This window comes from Drosophila arizonae, chromosome 4, assembly GCF_054131065.1.
Source record: "Drosophila arizonae isolate 15081-1271.41 chromosome 4, UAZ_ARI_1.0, whole genome shotgun sequence".
In the NCBI taxonomy this organism is placed as follows: Eukaryota; Metazoa; Arthropoda; class Insecta; order Diptera; family Drosophilidae; genus Drosophila; species Drosophila arizonae.
The window spans coordinates 4,605,779-4,618,581 of record NC_142924.1 but is presented as its reverse complement, the minus strand read 5'-3'; the positions used below and the strand labels follow the sequence as shown (position 1 = coordinate 4,618,581).

At 41.8% G+C, this 12,803-nt stretch overlaps 1 long non-coding RNA gene across 3 annotated transcripts; it reads left to right on the top strand.

Annotated features, from left to right (window-relative positions):
* The first annotated feature begins 1,775 nt into the window (after window positions 1-1,775).
* On the top strand, window positions 1,776-11,503 carry LOC149269025 (uncharacterized). 3 transcript variants are annotated; one of them, XR_016270113.1, is made up of 2 exons: window positions 1,776-10,785; window positions 10,910-11,503. It is a non-coding gene; the product is annotated as an uncharacterized LOC149269025 (long non-coding RNA). The 3 variants fall into 3 exon arrangements; XR_016270115.1 differs by having other exon boundaries at window positions 10,855-11,503; XR_016270114.1 differs by having other exon boundaries at window positions 10,847-11,503.
* Window positions 11,504-12,803: the final 1,300 nt, after the last annotated feature.

Genomic DNA, 12,803 nt, shown 5'->3' with positions numbered 1-12,803 from the left:
GCTCTCTGTGTGAGTGTGTGTGGAATGGGGCGGGTGGAGTTGGTGGTGGTGGGGGCACAGCCCTCAAGGTTAACAGCAACAGCAACAGGAGCGACAGCAGGAGGCGGCGGCAGTCAACTGAAGAAGGCTGCTTGCTGTGTGAATGTCCTGTCGCGATGCGGTTTGGCTGTCGCGGCGAGTTTGACCCTTTTATGGCGCCTTGTTATGCTAACATTTTTCGTCAAACGCTAATGGAGCTTAAAAAGTTGTCAAAAGCGGCGCGGGATTTCTATTTTAATTTCACAGCGCTCAAATAGAAAATGAAATGGGCCTGCAATGAGATGGAGAGAAAGAGAGGGAGGGAGAGAGAGAGAGAGAGAGGACAAAGGGACTGCGTACTGCCTCGGACTCTTAACAAATCAGACGCCAATCGCTGTCAGTCAACAGCTACAGAGTCCTTCTGCTTTACAGAGTCCTTCGTCCAGGGCCCAGCTTCATTTATTGCCATATGCTGACGACAGTGTTGCTGGCGGCAATCGAGGCGAGCGAGGCGAGGCGCGCGAGTCTGCGAAACACGGCGACGGGGGCCAATTTGAGCTGTCATAAAAATGTACAACAACTGGCAACAAAGCAAACAATGCGACGAGTGCCAACAGCAACACAAAACACCAACAGCAACAGCAACAACAGCAACAGCAATGGCCGCATTCAGCAATTGTGCAAACAAATTGCTGTTGCACTTTACTTTTATTTTACGAGTGCGAATGCGAGCGCTTTCTTTCTTTTTTTTTTTTTTTTTTTTCCTCCAAGTTTCTGAAGACCCAGGGAATCCCGCCTGTCAGCCAGCAAAACTGCCCCCAACTGCCGCCCAATTTGCATTTTACTATCGCTGCAGGTTTTATAGTTGTTGCTGCTGCTGTTGCTGCTGCTGTTGTTGCTGTTGTTGTTGATGTTGCTGTTGCTTTTTGATGCCTCACTTTTGCGCTGGTTTTATTTGCACGCCGCAATTTTCTTGCGCTCCTTCCTGTGCTCGGCCATAAAGTTTACTTAACATGCTGCCTTTTTTTGTGTGGAAGCTGTTGGCATTCGGATTGCAGAAGTCAAGCAGCTTACACAACTAACACACACACATACACAGACAACACAAACACCAACACTAACACACACAATATGCTCCGAATTCTTGGCGTGCCTTGGCCCTGGTGTTAATTCCAAGATCCGACAATGCTAATGTCGTATGCATTTGTATTTGTAATTCTATTTGTTTTGAACTCGTAACTGGACCCCATAAATTATAACAATGTAACGCTTACGCTTGTTTTTCCTCCTGTTTTTTCTCTCCTCCCTCACTCTCTTCCCGCTGCTGCTGTTTTATGCAGACAGTTGGCAACCACTCGATGTGGTGCGCTCACGGTTTTGCGGTCCTGCGGCTGCCGCGGCTACAGCTTCCACAAAACTCAGTTCAACTCATTAAGAGTTGCTGGCGCAGCAGCTGGCTTTAAGTGCAACAAAACTGAAAATATTCAAAGTGTGATTATGTTGAGCCAAGCGACCACAAAACGGTTCGCCTAAATGAAAGTTGGATTGGCTTGGGTGGAAGCAATGTTTCGATTTTATTGAATAAAAATTGAATAAATATTGATTAGCTCAAATTTAAAAGTTGTAAAAAATATGGCAGACAGCAAGTACCTTGACTTTGTGTACTTAATTACTGTTGGCTTTTGAAGGCCCTAACAAAGTCAAGGGACTTTGAACGATAATTGGAATTCGTAAGTAATTTGCATGAGTTTCAAAAGGTTAACTTTTCAGCAACCCAGACTTTGTGAAATAGACTGGGTTAGACTGTAAGTAGCCAAATTCTGCATAAATTTGAGCATTTGTTAACTCTTACTAACTCTTAGTTTTATTTAATAAAAATATAAAGAGGTTCCTCCCAAATCCACAAATACACCTTTTACAAGGGTCGGAGTGCTTTTGATAAAGTTAAAAATATATGAAATTTTCAAGTAGCTCATATCGCTCTCCAGCAAACTGTTTTTTTTTTTTTTTTTTTTTTTTTTGTTTGTATATATATTTTAAGCGCTGAATCTGTACAATGCAAGTTTAGTACCTTAACAACACAATTAGAATTTTTATATAACACCTAACCTTCTGATGTATTCAGGAGGACTTACAAATATATATTTACAAGTATCCCTAAACGACTTATCTCATATTTTTGGCAAAACCCAAGCGTTTTAATCGCCTTAGTGGTCTCGCAGGAAGCAATCTTCTCGCTAGTCTGCTCCGGTGTCTAGCCAGTCTGTCACTATATCGGCTAGTGTGTCTCCCAATCTGTTCCTCCACAGTAAACAGTTTCAGATCTCGATGTAGAGTTGAGCCGCGCACATACCATGGGCAGTTTGTAATTTGCCGCAATACACGATTTTGCAGGACCTGTATGCGTTTATAGTTTGATTTTGCGCATATTCCCCAAATCTGCACACCGTAGAGCCAAATTGGGGCTACACAGTGGACATAAACCGCTCTCTTAGCTCTGAGTGACATGGTGCTGCGTCTGTTGAGCAGCCACCGCAGTTGTTGCATGCGTTGCCCACATCTCCTAGCCACTGCCTTAAGATGAGGACCAAATGTTAGACGCTTGTCAAGGGTGATGCCAAGGTACTTTGCCTGCGAAGGTTGATCAAGTGTTTCGCCATCTAAACGTATAGGCGGGGTGTGGCTGATGAAGGTTTTTAGGGTGAAGCAAGTGTTGGTGGTCTTGCGTGGGTTGATTTTCATGTTCCATCTTTTGCACCATGCTACTAGTGTGTTTAGGTAGCTCTCCACTCCATTCGAAGCCTCAGTGGGACATTTTGAGCTGTAGAGCACCGCTATATCGTCTGCGTAAGTAGCGAGAAGGGCTTTGCCAGGATTCTCCATGTGGCGCACGCTAGGGGAGGGTAGGTCGGCCGTGTAAATGGAGTAAAGCAGCGGCCCTAATACGCTGCCCTGAGGAACTCCAGCTCTCATTTGGCAAGGAGTCGAGTATGTGTTCCGTACTCTGACAATAAATTGCCGACCCTCCAGATACGATCGTAGAATCCCGAAGTAAGGTGCTGGGAAGAGGTTTTTGATTTTCCAGCAAACTGTTAAATTGTGAAATTTTTCCAAGATTTTCCATGCAGCATTCGCCATTGATTCCTGATATATCGTTTTTTTTTTTTTTTTTTTTTTTTTTTTTTTTTTTTGTATATTCATTTTAAGCGCTGAATCTGTACAATGCAAGTTTAGTACCTTAGCAACACAATTAGATTATTTATATAGAACCTAACCTTCTGATGTATTCAATCTAATCTTATTGAGAGTCTTGTAAGTTTGCTTTCAGATGTACGGAATGTTCCTAGACATATTATTGACGTAGTCAACCCAGGGCCTGGAAAGAGACTTAGCCGGCTGTAGATCGTAAGCATTATTATAAGCAGTATTAGTTCAGCTCCTTTTCAACAGACCTAAATATTTCATTCCAATCCCAAAATTATGCATCTGTATATATAAATGTGCAGCTTAAAAATTAATTCCAAGTCCTAAAAGTATGCTACATTATTTTTCGAGCCACTTTGCATACCTGTTTGAACCACTACTTCAAGAAAGTTCTACAAATCAGCTAGACTTGCAATTCAGATATATACATACATATATATATTTATATTTAAAATCCAAACAATAGCAGCAAAAATAAAGCACCCAATCCTTAGACACTTGCAAAGTTTTTTGTTTAGATTATATACAAATCCGGTTACGCTTCTTTTTTGCTCGAGTTGATCGAATCACAACTTTTTTAAACGAATCGTAAATCGTTGCACGTTGGGAGTGCCGCCTCTCAGCCTCACAGCCTCTCGACCGGCTCCAACTTTTCAGCTTGTTGTATTTTAGTTTAGTTTCTTAGTGGAGCTTTTTATCGCTGTCTGGTTTGCTGGAATCTGGTTTTCGCCATCCGCTGCAATTTACAGCCAACATTTTCACAATTTTCCACATTTGTATTTATTTACCGTCATGTGTTTAAGATGTTGTTGATATATGTTGTGTCCTCCGTCGCACACTCAGACACACCCACCCCCACACACACACACGCGCACACACACACTCCCACATAGGTAGACATGCCACCGGGTTATACGGTAAGTAAATTAGGATTTATGCTTTGTTCTATTTGAGCGCTGCAAAGCCATAAACGATTTTTTATGCACAGGGCACTTGCCACTTGGCAACTAGAAGGTGGCAAGGTGGCTCGATGGCTCGGTGACTAGGTGGCACGTCGTACGCTGGCATTTCGCACCTTTTGCCAGTGAGACGATTTACGAGCCAACGCATGTGAGAACGTAAAATTGTTATAAATTTGCATGTGCATTTGCAGGGAGTTTGGCTGCTACGGCGATAAAAATAAAATCCAAGCAGCAGTTCCTAGTGCCAAGATCAATCGCAACGGCTTGCAAAGTTAATGGCACATGAAACATACTCACCCAGCACCCACACACACACACACACACACACACACACACACACACACACACAGCCCTCACACACTCTTGAAAACAGAAAAGCATCACTTACCTTCAGCATGTACACCCGAAGAAAAAAAGTCGACTACATTTTTCGCTCGCATTAGTCGCTGTTGCGTAATTGATGTGCACGAATTTATCAAGCTGCATTAGCGAATGAATGAAACCTGTAACTCATTTTGTCACAGCGCGCGTAAACAAGCAGCATAAAAGCGAACTAAACTGTTGCTAAGCTCCAGCACTGACATCCATCTACGACCCAGAGTACTCCTCCTTCTCCGACTTCTCCACCTGGCGAGCACGCATTATCAACAGCTTTTGCATTGCGTGCGGTACGCATATGTCGAATGACACCGAAGTTTTTCTTTAGCTTCGCCTCTTTTTTTCATGCCGCAGTTAAATTTTGACCCACATGATGACGATGGTTGCTTGGGGGCGTTTGGGGGTGCTTGGGGTGGCTGAATGACGCAAATCTTAAAGCACCAAGACGTTCGCCAGGCAGATAGTCTACAGTGGATTAATGCTGCCATAATTTCTGTTGGCCCCCTGGGGGGGACGAACGTGGAGTGGAGTGGAGTTCATTTAATATATCCGATAAAAGTATTTGCAATAAATCCTGTAAAAGCTAATGATTAATTGCTCTGTAGCTTTTAACGTCAACGCGCATAGTAGGCACGGATTGTGTCAGCCTAGGCCAAACGTGGCTCACTTGCACAGTGGGCTAATTAGCTGGGAAATGTGGCAAACGGAATCGAGTTTGAGTAGAAGCAATGAAACGGTAGCAATAAACACAAAAGCTATAAAATTCTTATTTAAATGAGGTCTCATAAATAAGAAACTCTTCACAATAAATGTTAGTAATATTATTCTTTTTGGTTAAAGTTATTTTAATTTGCATTTTTTAAAGCAAATTTGCCGCTATCTCTAGTATGCAAATTTTTAAAAATTATTGCTTAAAAAATAAAAATGCTTTTTTCTTCTCTTTTGACAATAATATTTTGGCCACCCTCTGAGCTTAGCAACATGAATGACCACTCATTTTAAAGCTGGAATGAATACAATTTATATTTATATTTAGTTCTTGCTTATATATTGTTAGTTGCCTACAATAACTAATCAAATGGCGACACTGTGCTTTGGCGGCGAACGTGGCGTATGAGTAATTCAGCTTTGACGCCGCATCGCCGCGCGTGGTTTGCCTACAGCGCACTACACACACACACGCACACGCACACACACATGAAGAGAGAGAGACAAATATCTTCTGCTGGCGCTGCTGCTGCTGCTGTTCATGTTTTGCGTTATTGTCGCTACCAAAGTAAAAACACAAAAATATTTATTTCAAATGAGTCTGTGTACAACTGGGACTGCGGAACTGCTAAACAGCATGTTGTTATTGCTGTTGCTGTTATTGTTGTTGTTGTTGTTATGCTTCTTTTTTCGCTTATTTTCTGTAATTCTCTTTTTTGTTTCGTTTGTTGTTTTTGGTGGGCGGGCCAAAAAATTACAGTGAAAGTCAGGCAGCAGGGCGCGGGGTGGGTTCGATGTGTTGGCGCCTTTCCTGTGCCAGGGTGAAAGACAGCATTTGCCATAAATTGTGAAAGTGTCAACGAAAGGCAAGACACACACACAGCAGTAGCACACACACACACATAAGCACGCACACTTTGTCGCATTGAATCGTGCCTGGGTGTGGGCAAGCAACACGCACGCATATTTATTTTGAGCACATCCTTTTTTTTTGGCCCAGAACAAAACAAAGCTCGTATAAATGCGCTACATATATAAATACATGTAAATATATACATATAAACATATATAGAGAGCATATAGAATGTGCTTACATATACTTACGCATATTGTTCTAATCAGTGCCTTGGCTTTAATGACACCAGTTGCCCCACCCACCGCCTTCGCTTGTCGAACAATGTCAATTTTTTGTCTGCCCAAATTTATTTCGCAGCCAGCTAGCAATGCTCATATTTGTGGCTTCGACTGCCAGCAGCGAATAGAGCAGAGCAGAAACTACCCTCCTCAACAGACGGAGATGGAGCTGGGTGGAGGTGAATGGGAGTTGGTGGGTTGCTGGGTTGGTGGGTTGGTCAGGCAACATGGAGACCAGCCCAGTTTTTGACACCATGCAGAGACGCTGCTGATTATTGTCACGACAAATTCCAACGATTGAAGCCAAGTGGAGGTGGAGCTGTAGCTATATGGATTGTGACCGCATCGAGATTCCATGGGCGAGGCATATTCATAGTGTGCCAGCGTGCAAGTGTGAGGGAGACAGCAGAAGGCCAGCGGCAGCAACAGGAATACGATTTAACTCGGCCACTTGGCATTTTGCATAGGCAGTCTGTCGGTGACACACATACGAGCATAGTCCAGAAGATAGATAGTTCTGTGCGGAATCTGTAGATTGGTCAGGTTGAATATACGCAATACGCAATATTTATGGGCATACGCCGTAACCTTCAACTGACCGCTGCAGCGATAGCGTAGAGCAACTCTTTGCCTCGGCTCGGGGTGGCTATGCATTATTTATAGCACCAATATCTCAATAAATACGATAATTATTAGTGGTATTTAGAGAGAGGGAGAGAGCAGATGACAGAAGAGAATTCTCTCAATCAGCTTCAGACCTTAAAGTCTAGCCAATCCACAAATGACTTTCCTCTTAACATCTGTCGTATATCACTGTGGCCAGCCGCTGGGATGGAGTGGATAACTCGAATTAGGGCAAAACAACCACTTAACGCAATTATTATATTAATTCCTTACCGCATTCACCCCAACGAAATTCAGCGACAAATTGCCCGGGTCCTTGGTGGAAATCTTAATCTTAGCCGTTGCAGGAGTTGGGGACTTGAGTACCTGAGCTCCAGTTTTACTAAATTGGACACATCTGCAGCATTTTTTTGTAACCACCGGCTGAACGGGGCATTTGTTTCCCGGCTCACTACTGGCACGTCCTGCCGCGCCTTGCTCCAGCTGTCCGTCCTGCTGCCCCATTCCATGCCGTAGCTTGCAGCGTTTTAGCAGCGTGTCAATCTTCTGAGTCAAATGGCGGCACGCATGGCAAAGTTTTCATGCGCCCTTCCTTCCGCACACCCATCCTGCTCAGGCCCTCCTCCTTTGCTATGCCTTGGAGCCGATTCAAATCCCCGCACGTTTTCACATTTCGACACAGCCATAGCCACATCTGAATCACATTCACATTTGCATGTACACACACACACACACACACATACTCAACTACTCACACATGCTTAAGTAAGCCGACTGCGTGCATGTTTCTAATGGGCTGCACAAAAGGTTACCTGATGCTGAAAAAAGAAGAAGAAGAAGAACAAGAAAAAAACGAAAAGAAAAGAAAGTAAAGTCTCAAAACCAAAACTGAAAACTCATTTTGCCCTCGAGCGTGACTTTTATAGCACTTTGTTTCAGCGGCTGCTCCCAACACACTTCGAAACATATATGAGAAAGAAAAATATATATTCATTTATAAGAGGGAGCTCTAAATATCCTAGCAGATTATACGAAGAGACGTCATCAAAAAAATTGTCTAGAAAATTAACCAGATTTTCTGGTAGGAACTCAAATATTCCGCTATATACATATAAGTCTTCTATATACATATGTATATGCTTAAAGTTCTATTTATCTACTATATATTTGCCTTTTTATTTTGTTAATATTTACTGAATAATATAAATTTGTGTCTAGATACTATGTAGGATATGTAAATATTTTTTTTATTTTTTCGAATTTTTTCGAATATTTTCATAAAATCTCAGTATAAAGTCCATACCAGACTATCGAATGTAAGTATAGGAAATAATTTCTTTTTTTTTTTTTTTCTTTGTCAGCCTCCACGGGGCATACGAAAACTTTTGCTGCTTTCTCGCAATGCCAAAATGCGTTATACAATTTTTCGTTTGCTTGTGGTAGTTCCTGTTACACTTATTGCTGCTGTCGTTGTTCGTCCTGTGTTGTTGCTGTTGTTGAAGTTATCAACACGACGATCAGTTGCGACAGTTTCCGTTTCAGAGCACAGCCGCCTAATTGCCCCGCACTCAGCTCCGAGTTCCATTCAAGGTGAGAAATGTTGCAAGAAAAATATAAAAAAAATAAAACGAGAAATAAGTAAAACTTCCTGTACACTCATTTGGTTTGTACACTTGTACTGCGCTGCCACGCCTCTACCCACACACCCCCCCCCCCTCTACCCCTTCCCAACTCTGCCGACAACAAAAGCGACGAAGAAGAAGAAAAGAAAAAAAAACGGATATAGAAATTCAATACTTTGATTCGTGCCACTGGCAACAAAAGCGAAGGAAGTGCAACCATACAAGGTAACCAAATAGCAGGATAACACGTACCAAAAACAGCACTTGCTGTGGCAACATGGGGCAGGAGGAGGGGGGCAGACCTGAGCAGGGAGTACTACTGACTGACTACAGATTTTCCAATTGCACAGCCAGTGCCTAACTAACTGGCAACTGGCAACTGGCAACCGAAAACTGGCAACTGGCAACTGCATTGTGGCAGTAGTTGTTGCTTTCCACATGATTGATGCCAGATGTCCTTCGTGCCCACACTCGCACTGAGCGATCGACAATAAAAACCAAACAGTAAATAAACGTAAAAACTAAGTAGGAGGTCCTTAGTTGGGCGTGCATGACTTGCAGATACCCTAGGGAAGCAGCGCTGCTGAGGTCAATGAAACTTTGAGTGCATTAAAATGATATTAGAGTGCAAGCGTGGGCTCTCTATGGGTGTGTGTACAAATGTCGCAGGCTTCGACTAATGGAGAAAGTCAATAGCAAGTAGAATCAAGGAATCCGTTAACTCACCTACAAGCTTTACTAAAACTGACGAACATTGATTTATGCCTTTAAAATATAGATTTTGTACGATATTATGACTAGGCACTGACTGATCGAAAAAAAGTTTTATATCTATATATATAAAAGAAAGTTGTGTAAAAGTGAAGACTGCTTATAACTTGATTTGGGCTGAACCAATTTTCATGGTTTTTGATTTGTTGGATTTGTCTCCGCAACGAGTTTAGTATAGGGTCTTAAAAATACTGACAAAATTTGCCGAATACTTGAAAAACGCGGTTTTTTCCCCAAATGTTCAAATTTTTTTTATACCCAGTAGGCTTGGTAACAGTGACAGTTTTGACAATAGTGTAGAAGTAAATAAACAAATGTAGTCAGTCAGTCTACGGTCTCCTGACCTCGAGCAGACCTGACTATTCAAAAAAAAAAAAAAAAAAAAAAAAAAAAAAAAAAATTTTCAAATCAAAAGGAAAAATATTTCAAATCAAAAATCTGCAAAAAATCAAAAGACTAAAACCTGACTGTTCAAAAAATAAATAAAAAATTAAAAATTCGAAATTAAAAAAAAAAAAGGTAATTATTAAAAAGTGTATTTTTGGCTTTTTATATTTTCGGACTTTTAAACTTTATAAATATTTCAAATCAAAAATCTGCAAAAATTAAAAAAAAAAATCAAAAGATTAAAACCTAACAATCAAAAATAAATAAAAAATTCAAAATTCAAAATTCGAAATTAAAAAAAAAAAAAGTTAATTATTAAAAATTGTATTTTTGGACTTTTACAAAAGCTAAATATCTCGAAAGTTCAGGTATTTGTTTGTCTCAAACATAAATTTGTGTAAATTATTTATATTTATATTTCTCGATTGTTTTATATGGTTTTGTGCGAGGGCAGTATTACTATTAATAAAAATGCCGCGTCCTAGAAGATCTAATCTTTCCCGGCGGACCCATAATGCAATTAGGCAACGGAATAGCGCGAGTCAATTATCTGACGAAGAGCGAGAAATCGCCCGAGAAAGGCTCCGCGTTAGTACCCAGGGAAGAAGGGCCTTAATTCGTGCTTCTCAAAGAGAGGCAGCCCGTGAAATGGCAATAAGAAATGGTTCAAGGATTGATTTGAATCGAGCAGCGTTTCGATATGATTGCACCATTGATTACAGCTTGAATCGTTTAGTTTGCATTGGTCCAATGGACGTTGTTCGCATTGTGGCGCATTGAAGTTTGCTGGTGAAACGCCCGGTTTGTGCTGCCTTAGTGGTAAAGTGACATTGCCATTAGCGGTCACCATAGCCATTGCGTTCCCTGCTTTATGGCGAAACACTAGAATCACATTTTCTAGCGAACACTCAAAAATACAATGCCTGTTTCCAAATGACATAATTTGGGGCGGAAAATATTGGAGACGGATATTTAAGGTAATTTACGTTAAAAATTTTATTTTCTATGACTGCCAAAAAAAAATTTTGAATAATGTAGTTTGTTAGATTTCTGTAAATAGTGTTTGTAAATATAACTATAACTATGGCTTTGAATTTAAAGATTCAAGGCCAGATTTGCCATCGCATTGGATCATTGCAACCTATTGAAGATGCACAGCAAAAATTCTTGCAAATATACTTCATGGGCAATATGGAAGAACAACTTGACCGGCGTCAAGAAATGAACACAGCTATGAAAAGAGCAATTCTCCATGATTTGCATGCTTAGAAATTTAAACCAACCAAAACTGTGCAATGGAACGCGTTTGGTGATAAGAAAACTGATGAGCAATGTGATTCACGCGTTGATACTCAAAGGAAAATTTAAAGATGAGGAAGTTCTTATTCCTAGGATTCCGATGAGCTCAACAGATATGCCCTTTGAATTTAAACGAATTCAATTCCCGCTTCGTCTTGCCTTCGCCATGACGATCAACAAGTCACAGGGCCAATCTTTGACTATTTGTGGCCTCAATCTAGAAAATGCGTGTTTTTCTCATGGTCAATTGTACGTGGCATGCTCACGTGTTGGCAAACGATCCGCATTATTTGTTCTTGCACCCGACCAAAAAACGAAGAATGTCGTTTATAACAAGGTGCTTGAATGAAAATCCGATTAATAAATTTATCAGTGTATCCCAGCCTGAACAACATAGCTTTCAACAATTTTTTACCTAGAAATAATATAGAGGGCAATGCAACGTTTGCCGGGCCAGCTAGTTTCCTATAAATAAGAGATCTATAAATATGTTTTTCAAATTGCAGGTCTTTAGCTTTAACAGACCTCGAGATGGTGACATTCAAACAAAAGTACAAGTGGGACTAATTCGATACTTTTTATTTGATAAGTTCAATTAAACCCGCTATCTGTCCTCTCTCTGTTACATTCATTGAAAACAGAAACATAATACCCTTTTTCAACATTTGCGATGGTATCAAAATACTAGTAAACAAAGGTAAAAACAATTGAGTATTTTGTAATTGCGCGGTGCACTAATAAACCGAGCACGCAACGTGTCCTGCGTCCTGTATCCTGTGTGGGAAACCGTGTGCGCTATGGGAAAGTCGAGTTAGAGTAGCTGCTGCAGCAGCTATAATTACTAAATACTTAGTAAGGCACAGTAACCGCCCAGTCTCTGATAGAGTCCTGGCCTGGCCTGCCCTGCTCTGGCCCGGCCTGGCCTGGCATCCGGTTAAAGGGAAAGCTCACAGCTCACGGCTCCCACACACAACTCACATGTCTGCCAATTATAAGCAACTAACCGCAGATAACGCTAGCTGAAGAGCATGGGAGAGAGGGAGAGAGCGAGAGGGAGAGGGGGAGAGAGGGACATGGAGGAGAGGATGCTGTCGTTTCCATTCCCACAAAGGTTTTTTTTTTTCTTTTTTGCCTTGCGCTCAACCTCCTTCTCGACTTCACTCCTGTGGGACTGAGACTGGGACTGGGACTGGGTCTGGGTCTGGCACTGGGGCTGGGCTGTCAAAGCGACGTGACTAAGTGGTGAAAAATGATTTCATGAAAACGTGTAGCGCTCTCAGTGGGGAATGCGAACCGAATGCAAAGCTATGGCAATTGGGTATGGGGTATGGGGTATAGGGTATGGGGCACGGCAATGGCGTTAAAGCGTTCACAGCTTCCTTCATCCTGGACGCATCCCGTCTATTGGCGGGGATGACAAGGAACTGGCAATCGTCAAAGGATCAACATTTTTGCCTGCCAAGTAGCACTTCAAGTGAGTTTTGCGACGCATTGCCGCATTGTCGCTACTTCATCAGCGGCGGGCATCAAGTGCAAGTATCATGTCGCTACCTCAGCAGTCGCCGTTGCTGTTGCTGTTGCTGCCGGCGTCGCTGCCTCTGTCAGCGTCAACGTGCACTTGTGCAGCATCTTGTTGCAGAATGTTGCCAGTTGGCAACTGTGCAGGAAATGAATACGTGTTGAATATTTGTCGAGT